This window comes from Triturus cristatus, chromosome 1_1 (assembly GCF_964204655.1).
Source record: "Triturus cristatus chromosome 1_1, aTriCri1.1, whole genome shotgun sequence".
NCBI lineage: Eukaryota > Metazoa > Chordata > Amphibia > Caudata > Salamandridae > Triturus > Triturus cristatus.
In genome coordinates this window covers 1,096,710,798-1,096,727,154 of record NC_140579.1, presented here as the reverse complement: position 1 = coordinate 1,096,727,154, position 16,357 = coordinate 1,096,710,798, and positions in this window count along the sequence as shown.

Genomic DNA, 16,357 nt, shown 5'->3' with positions numbered 1-16,357 from the left:
GCAGGCTGCTCTGTGCGAAGATGCGTTTTTTAGCCACCTGAATATTTTTAACCCAACTTTGCTGCTACAAATCATTGTCAGGTTTTAACCTTTATGTGTGATAACATGTGATATTGTGTATCTGCACTGGTGGCACTACGAAGGACACCTTACCTGCCTCTGCCTGGCCCCGGTCCGACGCGGCAAGTGCTGTTGCGTGCAGGGCCTCTGGGAGCAGATTCCAGCCTCACTTCCTGCTGGTTAGCGCTCTAGCTCTTCAGGCGCCCAGCACCATTTAAGGCCTCTCAAATGCGCACGCGTAGCGGACGCAGCAGTCACTGATCCTGAGACGCTGCAAGCTGCTCTGTGCGAAGATTCGTTTTTTAGCCACCTGAATATTTTTAACCCCACTTTGCTGCTACAAATCATTGTCAGGTTTTAACCTTTATGTGTGATAACAAGTGATATTGGGTATCTGCACTGTTGGCACTACGAAGGACACCTTACCTGCCTCTCCCTGGCCACGGTCCGACGCGGCAAGTGCCGTTGCGCGGAGGGCCTCTGGGAGCAGATTCCAGCCTCACTTCCTGCTGGTCAGCGCTCTAGCTCTTCAGGCGCCCAGCACCATTTAAGGCCTCTCAAATGCGCACGCGCAGCGGACGCAGCAGTCACTGATCCTGAGACGCTGCAAGCTGCTCTGTGCGAAGATTAGTTTTTTAGCCACCTGAATATTTTTTACCCTACATTGCTGCTACAAATCATTGTCAGGTTTTAACCTTTATGTGTGATAACATGTGATATTGTGTATCTGCACTGTTGGCACTACGAAGGACACCTTACCTTCCTCTCCCTGGCCACGGTCCGACGCGGCAAGTGCCGTTGCGCGGAGGGCCTCTGGGAGCAGAGTCAAGCCTCACTTCCTGCTTGTCAGCGCTCTAGCTCTTCAGGCGCCCAGCACCATTTAAGGCCTCTCAAATGCGCACGCGCAGCGGATGCAGCAGTCACTGATCCTGAGACGCTGCAAGCTGCTCTGTGCGAAGATTCGTTTTTTAGCCACCTGAATATTTTTAACCCCACTTTGCTGCTACAAATCATTGTCAGGTTTTAACCTTTATGTGTGATAACATGTGATATTGTGTATCTGCACTGTTGGCACTACGAAGGACACCTTACCTGCCTCTCCCTGGCTCCGGTCCGACGCGGCAAGTGCCGTTGCGCGGAGTGCCTCTGGGAGCAGATTCCAGCCTCACTTCCTGCTGGTCAGCGCTCTAGCTCTTCAGGCGCCCAGCACCATTTAAGGCCTCTCAAATGCGCTCGCGCAGCGGACGCAGCAGGCACTGATCCTGGGACGCTGCAAGCTGCTCTGTGCGAAGATTCGTTTTTTAGCCACCTGAATATTTTTAACCCCACTTTGCTGCTACAAATCATTGTCAGGTTTTAACCTTTATGTGTGATAACATGTGATATTGTGTATCTGCACTGTTGGCACTACGAAGGACACCTTACCTGCCTCTCCCTGGCCCCGGTGCGACGCGGCAAGTGCCGTTGCGCGGAGGGCCTCTGGGAGCAGATTCCAGCCTCACTTCCTGCTGGTCAGCGCTCTAGCTCTTCAGGCGCCCAGCACCATTTAAGGCCTCTCAAATGCGCTCGCGCAGCGGACGCAGCAGTCACTGATCCTGGGACGCTGCAAGCTGCTCTGTGCGAAGATTCGTTTTTTAGCCACCTGAATATTTTTAACCCCACTTTGCTGCTACAAATCATTGTCAGGTTTTAACCTTTATGTGTGATAACATGTGATATGCGGACAGATAGGACTCCTGAGGCGGAAGCCGGGAGCTATGAGCTTTTGTTTTTAAAATTGTATATTTGTGTGCATTGCTATTCCCTACCTTGCTGCTGCATCTCGCCACCAGTCCTGCTTTTAATCTTCCCGCGCAGTCATCCCGGGGAAGCCCTCCTGTTCAGGCCACGCCCCTCGGCGCTAGGCCACGCCCCCACGTCCTTTTAACGGCGCGTCATACCTTGCGCGGCCGGACAGATAGGACTCCTGAGGCGGAAGCCGGGAGCTATGAGCTTTTGTTTTTAAAATTGTATATTTGTGTGCATTGCTATTCCCTACCTTGCTGCTGCATCTCGCCACCAGTCCTGCTTCTAATCTTCCCGCGCAGTCATCCCGGGGAAGCCCTCCTGTTCAGGCCACGCCCCTCGGCGCTAGGCCACGCCCCCTCACACTATATCATGTGTCACTTCCGGACGCGCAGTGGACGAGCGCAGCGGGCACGCCGACAGCGCGCCGAAGGCGCGCTTAAGGCAAGCCCGTCCGCGATCGTCCGCGATCGTACGCGGTCCAGGGCTATACCTCCTGCCCCACGGAAAGGACATATACGGTGGAGCAGGCAGGAATTACTGACTCTCTGCATGTCTACCCCATGTTTACATAAACTGAGAGTGGAAGACCATATAGGCTGTGAATACTGCCACTTCTCTTTTGACCCTGGCAGGGATGTGGCCCCCAGAGACTATATCCTGGATTGTGGCCTGCTCAACGTACGCTCTCTGCGGAAACACAAATTGGATCTATACGACCTACTCACTGAGAAACAGTGGGATCTTGTGTTTCTTACTGAGACATGGCTAGATGAGGGCTCCACCCCTGATGCCTTAGAGGCACTCCCAGAGGGCTATACTATGCTCAGGCAAGATAGACTCACTGGTAGAGGAGGGGGCATTGCTATTATAGCACAGAAAAATCTACGTTGTCAATTAGACCACTCCTCTATCCTGGACAGTGAAGCAGGGAGCTTCACTGTCAAAGTGAATGAGAACTGTACGCTGAAGGGTATGCTAATTTATAGACCCCCAGGCCCTATAGCCAGGTTTGGGGAGAGTCTGGTGGAAGGCATAATGGAGGCAGTGTTATGCAAAGACAAATTTCTGATACTGGGAGATCTTAATCTACATCTAAACAGCCCTACAGATAATGTTGGTAGAGACTTCTGCCAGGCATTGGGAGCCCTCCAACTGAATCAAATAGTCAGTGGTCCAACTCACCAGCTAGGACACTTATTGGACCCCATATTCGTCAATTGGGGAGAAGTAGAAGCTAGGACCCCCATTCCCATCCCTTGGTCGGATCATCACCTGGTACCATTCCTCATACGAATTCCCGGGGTTAAACCCCCGGAGCCAGCCACACTATACCATCCCAGACGGAGATGGGCTACCTTCTCTCAGGCTAAATTTAGTGCGGCACTGACTAAAGGGGGAAGCCCTGGAGGGGATGACGCAGATACGGCTAATACCAATCTATGCAAGCGCATCAATGAGGCGCTTGACTGCACAGCCCCACTTTCACATGCTAGATTGGGTGGCCGCCTCCAAAAAACTGCCCCGTGGTTCAGTGATGAACTACGGGTCACGAAAACAGCATTAAAGCGAGCCGAAAGACAGTGGCGGAGGGCTCCGACTAAGGATACTAGGGAGGCTTACCTAATGGAGAGGCGTATTTACCACGGACTAATTAGGAAGTCTAAAACAGCATACTACACCACTAGAGTTAGCCAAGCTGGCAACTCGATGAGGGAGCTCTTTTTGCTTTATAAAACCCTCTCGAGTGGGAAACCGGCCATGGTTCCAGATGACTGCTCGGTAGAATCCTGTGATAGGATTGCGGAATTCTTTTCCGAAAAGATTGCAAAAATCTACTTGGCATTTCCCAGTCATCCCATTGCTGGAATTGATTTTGCGGAAAGCCCGAGGGAATGGAGTGACAAACACACATTGACCAACTTTGTCACCCCGCCCCCGGAGGACCTACTAAAAATCTGCTTATCCATCAAATCGGGCTCCCCGCGGGATCCCACCATGCCGAAACGACTAGTGGATAGTTTATCGGTGCTAGAACCATATATAAGACACCTATTGGATGTGTCTTTTAGCACCAAGACCGTGCCCAAAGCCTGGAAACAGGCGGTGGTTCTACCTCTCAGAAAGAAACCTAACATCAGCTTTGAGAAATTAGAGAACCTCCGGCCGATCTCCCTTCTGCCCTATCTGGCTAAAGTGGCCGAAAAGACGGTAAACATACAACTGATGGATTTCGTGGATGAGGCCACACTACTTCACGATACCCAGTTTGGTTTCCGTCCCTGCCACTCAACGGAATCAGCGCTTTTGATGGCTGTGGAGACCCTGCGCCAGGGGGTGGATGAGGGTCATACTATGGCACTCATCCTATTGGACCTGAGTGCAGCTTTCGACACCGTAGCTCATTCCACCTTGCTACGGTGTCTGAATAATGGCGGAATAACTGGAGCTGCCCTCGCATGGATTCAGTCCTTCCTGACCGGGAGAAGCTTTCAGGTCCGTCAGGGTGAATGCTATTCCAGGGATATTGGATTGGACCAGGGCGTACCCCAGGGGTCGTCCCTGAGCCCCACCCTATTTAATCTGTACGTCTCCCCAGTGGCCCTTATTGCGGCGAGTCATGGTCTGCACATCGTGTCCTACGCCGACGACACGCAGCTGGTTGTCTCCCTCTCGCGAGCTCCCGGTCTTGCGGCGGACAGTTTCAGAGTCTGCATGCAAGATCTTGCAGCCTGGATGTCCGCCAACTGCCTTAAATTAAATGGCAACAAGACCGAGGTGCTCGTAGTGGGGGGGAACCCGTCTGTCTGGTCGTCGGCGTGGTGGCCTCCATGTCTGGGTGAGGCTCCAACACCTTGCCAAGAAGTCCGGAACCTTGGAGTCTGGATGGATGCTGACCTGTCTTTTGGACCTCAGATAGGACGTGTGGCGGGCGTATGTTTCAGCGTCCTGAAAAGTCTACGTAAGGTTTTGGATCTCCTCCCCACGTCAGCCCGCAGAACGTTGGTGCACGCCCTCGTTACGTCACGCCTAGATTATGGCAATCTGCTGTACCTGGGAGCAACCAACAAGGCCTTAAATCGCCTTCAGGTATTGCAGAACGCAGCTGCCCGCCTCATTTTAAAATTTCCCAAAAGAGAGTCCTCTAATACTGCCCTTCGGGCTCTTCACTGGTTGCCAGTGAGGAGCAGGGTTGAGTTTAAGGCCCTTTGTACCTGCCACCGTATTCTCACTAGGAAAGCGCCAATACCGCTCCAGGACCTGATCACCAGGTATGTACCAACACGCTCCCTTCGCTCGTCCCACGGAGCCCTTTTAAAGGTCCCGAAGATAAGGCGAGCTCGTATGGGAGGCAGATCTTTTCGCTACCTGGCGGCCAAGAGCTGGAATGCTTTACCTCTGGACCTTCGTCTTGAGTCATCTGAACTTGGCTTCAGGAGGAAGCTAAAAACATACTTATATACACGCTAGCTTGCACAGTCTCAAGGGCTGAGTCTGATGGGAGTCTCTCTGTTTTAGCGCGGGGACACGCTGTGAGCGTAACCAAGCGCTTTATAAAATTCCCTTATTATTATTATTATTATATTGTGTATCTGCACTGGTGGCACTACGAAGGACACCTTACCTGCCTCTCCCTGGCCCCGGTCCGACGCGGCAAGTGCTGTTGCACGCAGGGCCTCTGAGAGCAGATTCCAGCCTCACTTCTTGCTGGTTAGCGCTCTAGCTCTTCAGGCGCCCAGCACCATTTAAGGCCTCTCAAATGCGCACGCGCAGCGGACGCAGCAGTCACTGATCCTGAGACGCTGCAAGCTGCTCTGTGCGAAGATTCGTTTTTAGCCACCTGAATATTTTTAACCCCACTTTGCTGCTACAAATCATTGTCAGGTTTTAACCTTTATGTGTGATAACATGTGATATTGTGTATCTGCACTGTTGGCACTACGAAGGACACCTTACCTGCCTCTCTCTGGCCACGGTCCGACGCGGCAAGTGCCGTTGCGCGGAGGGCCTCTGGGAGCAGATTCCAGCCTCACTTCCTGCTGGTCAGCGCTCTAGCTCTTCAGGCGCCCAGCACCATTTAAGGCCTCTCAAAGGCGCACGCGCAGCGGACGCAGCAGTCACTGATCCTGAGACGCTGCAAGCTGCTCTGTGCGAAGATTCGGTTTTTAGCCACCTGAATATTTTTAACCCCACTTTGCTGCTATAAATCATTGTCAGGTTTTAACCTTTATGTGTGATAACATGTGATATTGTGTATCTGCACTGTTGGCACTACGAAGGACACCTTACCTGCCTCTCCCTGGCCCCGGTCCGACGCGGTAAGTGCCGTTGCGCGGAGGGCCTCTGGGAGCAGATTCCAGCCTCACTTCCTGCTGGTCAGCGCTCTAGCTCTTCAGGCGCCCAGCACCATTTAAGGCCTCTCAAATGCGCACGCGCAGCGGTCGCAGCAGTCACTGATCCTGAGACGCTGCAAGCTGCTCTGTGCGAAGATTCGTTTTTTAGCCACCTGAATATTTTTAACCCCACTTTGCTGCTACAAATCATTGTCAGGTTTTAACCTTTATGTTTGATAACATGTGATATTGTGTATCTGCACTGTTGAAACTACGAAGGACAGCTTACCTGCCTCTCCCTAGCCCCGGTCCGACGCGGCAAGTGGCGTTGCGCGGAGGGCCTCTGGGAGCAGATTCCAGCCTCACTTCCTGTTGGTTAGCGCTCTAGCTCTTCAGGCGCCTAGCACCATTTAAGGCCTCTCAAATGCGCACGCGCAGCGGACGCAGCAGTCACTGATCCTGAGACGCTGCAAGCTGCTCTGTGCGAAGATTCGTTTTTTAGCCACCTGAATATTTTTAACCCCACTTTGCTGCTACAAATCATTGTCAGGTTTTAACCTTTATGTGTGATAACATGTGATATTGTGTATCTGCACTGTTGGCACTACGAAGGACACCTTACCTGCCTCTCCCTGGCCACGGTCCGACACGGCAAGTGCCGTTGTGCGGATTGCCTCTGGGAGCAGATTCCAGCCTCACTTCCTGCTGGTCAGCGCTCTAGCTCTTCAGGCGCCCAGCACCATTTAAGGCCTCTCAAATGCGCACGCGCAGCGGACGCAGCAGTCACTGATCCTGAGACGCTGCAAGCTGCTCTGTGCGAAGATTCGTTTTTTAGCCACCTGAATATTTTTAACCCCACTTTGCTGCTACAAATCATTGTCAGGTTTTAACCTTTATGTGTGATAACATGTGATATTGTGTATCTGCACTGTTGGCACTACGAAGGACACCTTACCTGCCTCTCCCTGGCCCCGGTCCGACGCGGCAAGTGCCGTTGCGCGGAGGGCCTCTGGGAACAGATTCCAGCCTCATTTCCTGCTGGTTAGCGCTGTAGCTCTTCAGGCGCCCAGCACCATTTAAGGCCTCTCAAATGCGCACGCGCAGCGGACGCAGCAGTCACTGATCCTGAGACGCTGCAAGCTGCTCTGTGCGAAGATTCGTTTTTTAGCCACCTGAATATTTTTAACCCCACTTTACTGCTACAAATCATTGTCAGGTTTTAAATTTTATGTGTGATAACATGTGATATTGTGTATCTGCACTGTTGGCACTACGAAGGACACCTTACCTGCCTCTCCCTGGCCCCGGTCCGACGCGGCAAGTGCCGTTGCGCGGAGGGCCTCTGGGAGCAGATTCCAGCCTCACTTCCTGCTGGTTAGCGCTCTAGCTCTTCAGGCGCCCAGCATCATTTAAGGCCTCTCAAATGCGCACGCGCAGCGGACGCAGCAGTCACTGATCCTGAGACGCTGCAAGCTGCTCTGTGCGAAGATTCGTTTTTTAGCCATCTGAATATTTTTAACCCCACTTTGCTGCTACAAATCATTGTCAGGTTTTAACCTTTATGTGTGATAACATGTGATATTGTGTATCTGCACTGTTGGCACTACGAAGGACACCTTACCTGCCTCTCCCTGGCCATGGTCCGACGCGGCAAGTGCCGTTGCGCGGCGGGCCTCTGGGAGCAGATTCCATCCTCACTTCCTGCTGGTCAGCGCTCTAGCTCTTCAGGCGCCCAGCACCATTTAAGGCCTCTCAAATGCGCACGTGCAGCGGACGCAGCAGTCACTGATCCTGAGACGCTGCAAGCTGCTCTGTGCGAAGATTTGTTTTTTAGCCACCTGAATATGTTTAACCCCACTTTGCTGCTACAAATCATTGTCAGGTTTTAACCTTTATGTGTGATAACATGTGATATTGTGTATCTGCACTGTTGGCACTACGAAGGACACCTTACCTGCCTCTCCCTTGCCCCTCTCCGATGCGGCAAGTGCTGTTGCGCGGAGGGCCTCTGGATGCAGATTCCAGTCTCACTTCCTGCTGGTTAGCGCTCTAGCTCATCAGGCGCCCAGCACCATTTAAGGCCTCTCAAATGCGCACGCGCAGCGGACGCAGCAGTCACTGATCCTGAGACGCTGCAAGCTGCTCTGTGCGAAGATTCGTTTTTTAGCCACCTGAATATTTTTAACCCCACTTTGCTGCTACAAATCATTGTCAGGTTTTAACCTTTATGTGTGATAACATGTGATATTGTGTATCTGCACTGTTGGCACTACGAAGGACACCTTACCTGCCTCTCCCTGGCCCCGGTCCGACGCGGCAAGTGCCGTTGCGCGGAGGGCCTCTGGGAGCAGATTCCAGCCTCACTTACTGCTGGTCAACGCTCTAGCTCTTCATTCGCCCAGCACCATTTAAGGCCTCTCAAATGCGCTCGCGCAGCGGACGCAGCAGTCTCTGATCCTGGGACGCTGCAGGCTGCTCTGTGCGAAGATGCGTTTTTTAGCCACCTGAATATTTTTAACCCAACTTTGCTGCTACAAATCATTGTCAGGTTTTAACCTTTATGTGTGATAACATGTGATATTGTGTATCTGCACTGGTGGCACTACGAAGGACACCTTACCTGCCTCTGCCTGGCCCCGGTCCGACGCGGCAAGTGCTGTTGCGTGCAGGGCCTCTGGGAGCAGATTCCAGCCTCACTTCCTGCTGGTTAGCGCTCTAGCTCTTCAGGCGCCCAGCACCATTTAAGGCCTCTCAAATGCGCACGCGTAGCGGACGCAGCAGTCACTGATCCTGAGACGCTGCAAGCTGCTCTGTGCGAAGATTCGTTTTTTAGCCACCTGAATATTTTTAACCCCACTTTGCTGCTACAAATCATTGTCAGGTTTTAACCTTTATGTGTGATAACATGTGATATTGGGTATCTGCACTGTTGGCACTACGAAGGACACCTTACCTGCCTCTCCCTGGCCACGGTCCGACGCGGCAAGTGCCGTTGCGCGGAGGGCCTCTGGGAGCAGATTCCAGCCTCACTTCCTGCTGGTCAGCGCTCTAGCTCTTCAGGCGCCCAGCATCATTTAAGGCCTCTCAAATGCGCACGCGCAGCGGACGCAGCAGTCACTGATCCTGAGACGCTGCAAGCTGCTCTGTGCGAAGATTAGTTTTTTAGCCACCTGAATATTTTTAACCCTACATTGCTGCTACAAATCATTGTCAGGTTTTAACCTTTATGTGTGATAACATGTGATATTGTGTATCTGCACTGTTGGCACTACGAAGGACACCTTACCTGCCTCTCCCTGGCCACGGTCCGACGCGGCAAGTGCCGTTGCGCGGAGGGCCTCTGGGAGCAGAGTCAAGCCTCACTTCCTGCTTGTCAGCGCTCTAGCTCTTCAGGCGCCCAGCACCATTTAAGGCCTCTCAAATGCGCACGCGCAGCGGATGCAGCAGTCACTGATCCTGAGACGCTGCAAGCTGCTCTGTGCGAAGATTCGTTTTTTAGCCACCTGAATATTTTTAACCCCACTTTGCTGCTACAAATCATTGTCAGGTTTTAACCTTTATGTGTGATAACATGTGATATTGTGTATCTGCACTGTTGGCACTACGAAGGACACCTTACCTGCCTCTCCCTGGCTCCGGTCCGACGCGGCAAGTGCCGTTGCGCGGAGTGCCTCTGGGAGCAGATTCCAGCCTCACTTCCTGCTGGTCAGCGCTCTAGCTCTTCAGGCGCCCAGCACCATTTAAGGCCTCTCAAATGCGCTCGCGCAGCGGACGCAGCAGGCACTGATCCTGGGACGCTGCAAGCTGCTCTGTGCGAAGATTCGTTTTTTAGCCACCTGAATATTTTTAACCCCACTTTGCTGCTACAAATCATTGTCAGGTTTTAACCTTTATGTGTGATAACATGTGATATTGTGTATCTGCACTGGTGGCACTACGAAGGACACCTTACCTGCCTCTCCCTGGCCCTGGTCCGACGTGGCAAGTGCTGTTGCACGCAGGGCCTCTGGGAGCAGATTCCAGCCTCACTTGCTGCTGGTTAGCGCTCTAGCTCTTCAGGCGCCCAGCACCATTTAAGGCCTCTCAAATGCGCACGCGCAGCGGACACAGCAGTCACTGATCCTGAGACGCTGCAAGCTGCTCTGTGCGAAGATTCGTTTTTTAGCCACCTGAATATTTTTAACCCCACTTTGCTGCTACAAATCATTGTCAGGTTTTAACCTTTATGTGTGATAACATGTGATATTGTGTATCTGCACTGTTGGCACTACGAAGGACACCTTACCTGCCTCTCCCTGGCCCCGGTGCGACGCGGCAAGTGCCGTTGCGCGGAGGGCCTCTGGGAGCAGATTCCAGCCTCACTTCCTGCTGGTCAGCGCTCTAGCTCTTCAGGCGCCCAGCACCATTTAAGGCCTCTCAAATGCGCTCGCGCAGCGGACGCAGCAGTCACTGATCCTGGGACGCTGCAAGCTGCTCTGTGCGAACATTCGTTTTTTAGCCACCTGAATATTTTTAACCCCACTTTGCTGCTACAAATCATTGTCAGGTTTTAACCTTTATGTGTGATAACATGTGATATTGTGTATCTGCACTGGTGGCACTACGAAGGACACCTTACCTGCCTCTCCCTGGCCCCGGTCCGACGCGGCAAGTGCTGTTGCACGCAGGGCCTCTGGGAGCAGATTCCAGCCTCACTTCCTGCTGGTTAGCGCTCTAGCTCTTCAGGCGCCCAGCACCATTTAAGGCCTCTCAAATGCGCACGCGCAGCGGACGCAGCAGTCACTGATCCTGAGACGCTGCAAGCTGCTCTGTGCGAAGGTTCGTTTTTAGCCACCTGAATATTTTTAACCCCACTTTGCTGCTACAAATCATTGTCAGGTTTTAACCTTTATGTGTGATAACATGTGATATTGTGTATCTGCACTGTTGGCACTACGAAGGACACCTTACCTGCCTCTCCCTGGCCACGGTCCGACGCGGCAAGTGCCGTTGCGCGGAGGGCCTCTGGGAGCAGATTCCAGCCTCACTTCCTGCTGGTCAGCACTCTAGCTCTTCAGGCGCCCAGCACCATTTAAGGCCTCTCAAATGCGCACGCGCAGCGGACGCAGCAGTCACTGATCCTGAGACGCTGCAAGCTGCTCTGTGCGAAGATTCGGTTTTTAGCCACCTGAATATTTTTAACCCCACTTTGCTGCTATAAATCATTGTCAGGTTTTAACCTTTATGTGTGATAACATGTGATATTGTGTATCTGCACTGTTGGCACTACGAAGGACACCTTACCTGCCTCTCCCTGGCCCCTGTCCGACGCGGCAAGTGCCGTTGCGCAGAGGGCCTCTGGGAGCAGATTCCAGCCTCACTTCCTGCTGGTCAGCGCTCTAGCGCTTCAAGGCGCCCAGCACCATTTAAGGCCTCTCAAATGCGCACGCGCAGCGGACGCAGCAGTCACTGATCCTGAGACGCTGCAAGCTGCTCTGTGCGAAGATTCGTTTTTTAGCCACCTGAATATTTTTAACCCCACTTTGCTGCTACAAATCATTGTCAGGTTTTATTCTTTATGTTTGATAACATGTGATATTGTGTATCTGCACTGTTGGAACTACGAAGGACAGCTTACCTGCCTCTCCCTAGCCCCGGTCCGACGCGGCAAGTGCCGTTGCGCGGAGGGCCTCTGGGAGCAGATTCCAGCCTCACTTCCTGTTGGTTAGCGCTCTAGCTCTTCAGGTGCATAGCACCATTTAAGGCCTCTCAAATGCGCACGTGCAGCGGACGCAGCAGTCACTGACCCTGAGACGCTGCAAGCTGCTGTGTGCGAAGATTCGTTTTTTAGCCACCTGAATATTTTTAACCCCACTTTGCTGCTACAAATCATTGTCAGGTTTTAACCTTTATGTGTGATAACATGTGATATTGTGTATCTGCACTGTTGGCACTACGAAGGACACCTTACTTGCCTCTCCCTGGCCACGGTCCGACACGGCAAGTGCCGTTGCACGGAGCGCCTCTGGGAGCAGATTCCAGCCTCACTTCCTGCTGGTCAGCGCTCTAGCTCTTCAGGCGCCCAGCACCATTTAAGGCCTCTCAAATGCGCTCGCGCAGCGGACGCAGCAGTCACTGATCCGGGGAAGCTGCAAGCTGCTCTGTGCGAAGATTCGTTTTTTAGCCACCTGAATATTTTTAACCCCACTTTGCTGCTACAAATCATTGTCAGGTTTTAACCTTTATGTGTGATAACATGTGATATTGTGTATCTGCACTGGTGGCACTACGAAGGACACCTTACCTGCCTCTCCCTGGCCCCGGTCCGACGCGGCAAGTGCTGTTGCACGCAGGGCCTCTGGGAGCAGATTCCAGCCTCACTTCCTGCTGGTTAGCGCTCTAGCTCTTCAGGCGCCCAGCACCATTTAAGGCCTCTCAAATGCGCACGCGCAGCGGACGCAGCAGTCACTGATCCTGAGACGCTGCAAGCTGCTCTGTGCGAAGATTCTTTTTTTAGCCACCTGAATATTTTTAACCCCACTTTGCTGCTACAAATCATTGTCAGGTTTTAACCTTTATGTGTGATAACATGTGATATTGTGTATCTGCACTGTTGGCACTACGAAGGACACCTTACCTGCCTCTCCCTGGCCCCGGTGCGACGCGGCAAGTGCCGTTGCGCGGAGGGCCTCTGGGAGCAGATTACAGCCTCACTTCCTGCTGGTCAGCGCTCTAGCTCTTCAGGCGCCCAGCACCATTTAAGGCCTCTCAAATGCGCTCGCGCAGCGGACGCAGCAGTCACTGATCCTGGGACGCTGCAAGCTGCTCTGTGCGAAGATTCGTTTTTTAGCCACCTGAATATTTTTAACCCCACTTTGCTGCTACAAATCATTGTCAGGTTTTAACCTTTATGTGTGATAACATGTGATATTGTGTATCTGCACTGGTGGCACTACGAAGGACACCTTACCTGCCTCTCCCTGGCCCCGGTCCGACGCGGCAAGTGCTGTTGCACGCAGGGCCTCTGGGAGCAGATTCCAGCCTCACTTCCTGCTGGTTAGCGCTCTAGCTCTTCAGGCGCCCAGCACCATTTAAGGCCTCTCAAATGCGCACGCGCAGCGGACGCAGCAGTCACTGATCCTGAGACGCTGCAAGCTGCTCTGTGCGAAGATTCTTTTTTTAGCCACCTGAATATTTTTAACCCCACTTTGCTGCTACAAATCATTGTCAGGTTTTAACCTTTATGTGTGATAACATGTGATATTGTGTATCTGCACTGTTGGCACTACGAAGGACACCTTACCTGCCTCTCCCTGGCCCCGGTGCGACGCGGCAAGTGCCGTTGCGCGGAGGGCCTCTTGGAGCAGATTCCAGCCTCACTTCCTGCTGGTCAGCGCTCTAGCTCTTCAGGCGCCCAGCACCATTTAAGGCCTCTCAAATGCGCTCGCGCAGCGGACGCAGCAGTCACTGATCCTGGGACGCTGCAAGCTGCTCTGTGCGAAGATTCGTTTTTTAGCCACCTGAATATTTTTAACCCCACTTTGCTGCTACAAATCATTGTCAGGTTTTAACCTTTATGTGTGATAACATGTGATATTGTGTATCTGCACTGGTGGCACTACGAAGGACACCTTACCTGCCTCTCCCTGGCCCCGGTCCGACGCGGCAAGTGCTGTTGCACGCAGGGCCTCTGGGAGCAGATTCCAGCCTCACTTCCTGCTGGTCAGCGCTCTAGCTCTTCAGGCGCCCAGCACCATTTAAGGCCTCTCAAAGGCGCACGCGCAGCGGACGCAGCAGTCACTGATCCTGAGACGCTGCAAGCTGCTCTGTGCGAAGATTCGGTTTTTAGCCACCTGAATATTTTTAACCCCACTTTGCTGCTATAAATCATTGTCAGGTTTTAACCTTTATGTGTGATAACATGTGATATTGTGTATCTGCACTGGTGGCACTACGAAGGACTCCTTACCTGCCTCTCCCTGGCCCCGGTCCGACGCGGCAAGTGCTGTTGCACGCAGGGCCTCTGGGAGCAGATTCCAGCCTCACTTCCTGCTGGTTAGCGCTCTAGCTCTTCAGGCGCCCAGCACCATTTAAGGCCTCTCAAATGCGCACGCGCAGCGGACGCAGCAGTCACTGATCCTGAGACGCTGCAAGCTGCTCAGTGCGAAGATTCGTTTTTAGCCACCTGAATATTTTTAACCCCACTTTGCTGCTACAAATCATTGTCAGGTTTTAACCTTTATGTGTGATAACATGTGATATTGTGTATCTGCACTGTTGGCACTACGAAGGACACCTTACCTGCCTCTCCCTGGCCACGGTCCGACGCGGCAAGTGCCGTTGCGCGGAGGGCCTCTGGGAGCAGATTCCAGCCTCACTTCCTGCTGGTCAGCACTCTAGCTCTTCAGGCGCCCAGCACCATTTAAGGCCTCTCAAATGCGCACGAGCAGCAGACGCAGCAGTCACTGATCCTGAGACGCTGCAAGCTGCTCTGTGCGAAGATTCAGTTTTTAGCCACCTGAATATTTTTAACCCCACTTTGCTGCTATAAATCATTGTCAGGTTTTAACCTTTATGTGTGATAACATGTGATATTGTGTATCTGCACGGTTGGCACTACGAAGGACACCTTACCTGCCTCTCCCTGGCCCCGGTCTGACGCGGCAAGTGCCGTTGCGCAGAGGGCCTCTGGGAGCAGATTCCAGCCTCACTTCCTGCTGGACAGCGCTCTAGCTCTTCAGGCGCCCAGCACCATTTAAGGCCTCTCAAATGCGCACGCGCAGCGGACGCAGCAGTCACTGATCCTGAGACGCTGCAAGCTGCTCTGTGCGAAGATTCGTTTTTTAGCCACCTGAATATTTTTAACCCCACTTTGCTGCTACAAATCATTGTCAGGTTTTAACCTTTATGTTTGATAACATGTGATATTGTGTATCTGCACTGTTGGAACTACGAAGGACAGCTTACCTGCCTCTCCCTAGCCCCGGTCCGACGCGGCAAGTGCCGTTGCGCGGAGGGCCTCTGGGAGCAGATTCCAGCCTCACTTCCTGTTGGTTAGCGCTCTAGCTCTTCAGGCGCATATCACCATTTAAGGCCTCTCAAATGCGCACGTGCAGCGGACGCAGCAGTCACTGACCCTGAGACGCTGCAAGCTGCTGTGTGCGAAGATTCGTTTTTTAGCCACCTGAATATTTTTAACCCCACTTTGCTGCTACAAATCATTGTCAGATTTTAACCTTTATGTGTGATAACATGTGATATTGTGTATCTGCACTGGTGGCACTACGAAGGACACCTTATCTGCCTCTCCCTGGCCCCGGTCCGACGCGGCAAGTGCTGTTGCACGCAGGGCCTCTGGGAGCAGATTCCAGCCTCACTTCCTGCTGGTTAGCGCTCTAGCTCTTCTTGCGCCCAGCACCATTTAAGGCCTCTCAAATGCGCTCGCGCAGCGGACGCAGCAGTCACTGATCCTGGGACGCTGCAAGCTGCTCTGTGCGAAGATTCGTTTTTTAGCCACCTGAATATTTTTAACCCCACTTTGCTGCTACAAATCATTGTCAGGTTTTAACCTTTATGTGTGATAACATGTGATATTGTGTATCTGCACTGGTGGCACTACGAAGGACACCTTACCTGCCTCTCCCTGGCCCCGGTCCGACGCGGCAAGTGCTGTTGCACGCAGGGCCTCTGGGAGCAGATTCCAGCCTCACTTCTTGCTGGTTAGCGCTCTAGCTCTTCAGGCGCCCAGCACCATTTAAGGCCTCTCAAATGCGCACGCGCAGCGGACGCAGCAGTCACTGATCCTGAGACGCTGCAAGCTGCTCTGTGCGAAGATTCGTTTTTAGCCACCTGAATATTTTTAACCCCACTTTGCTGCTACAAATCATTGTCAGGTTTTAACCTTTATGTGTGATAACATGTGATATTGTGTATCTGCACTGTTGGCACTACGAAGGACACCTTACCTGCCTCTCTCTGGCCACGGACCGACGCGGCAAGTGCCGTTGCGCGGAGGGCCTCTGGGAGCAGATTCCAGCCTCACTTCCTGCTGGTCAGCGCTCTAGCTCTTCAGGCGCCCAGCACCATTTAAGGCCTCTCAAAGGCGCACACGCAGCGGACGCAGCAGTCACTGATCCTGAGACGCTGCAAGCTGCTCTGTGCGAAGATTCGGTTTTTAGCCACCTGAATATTTTTAACCC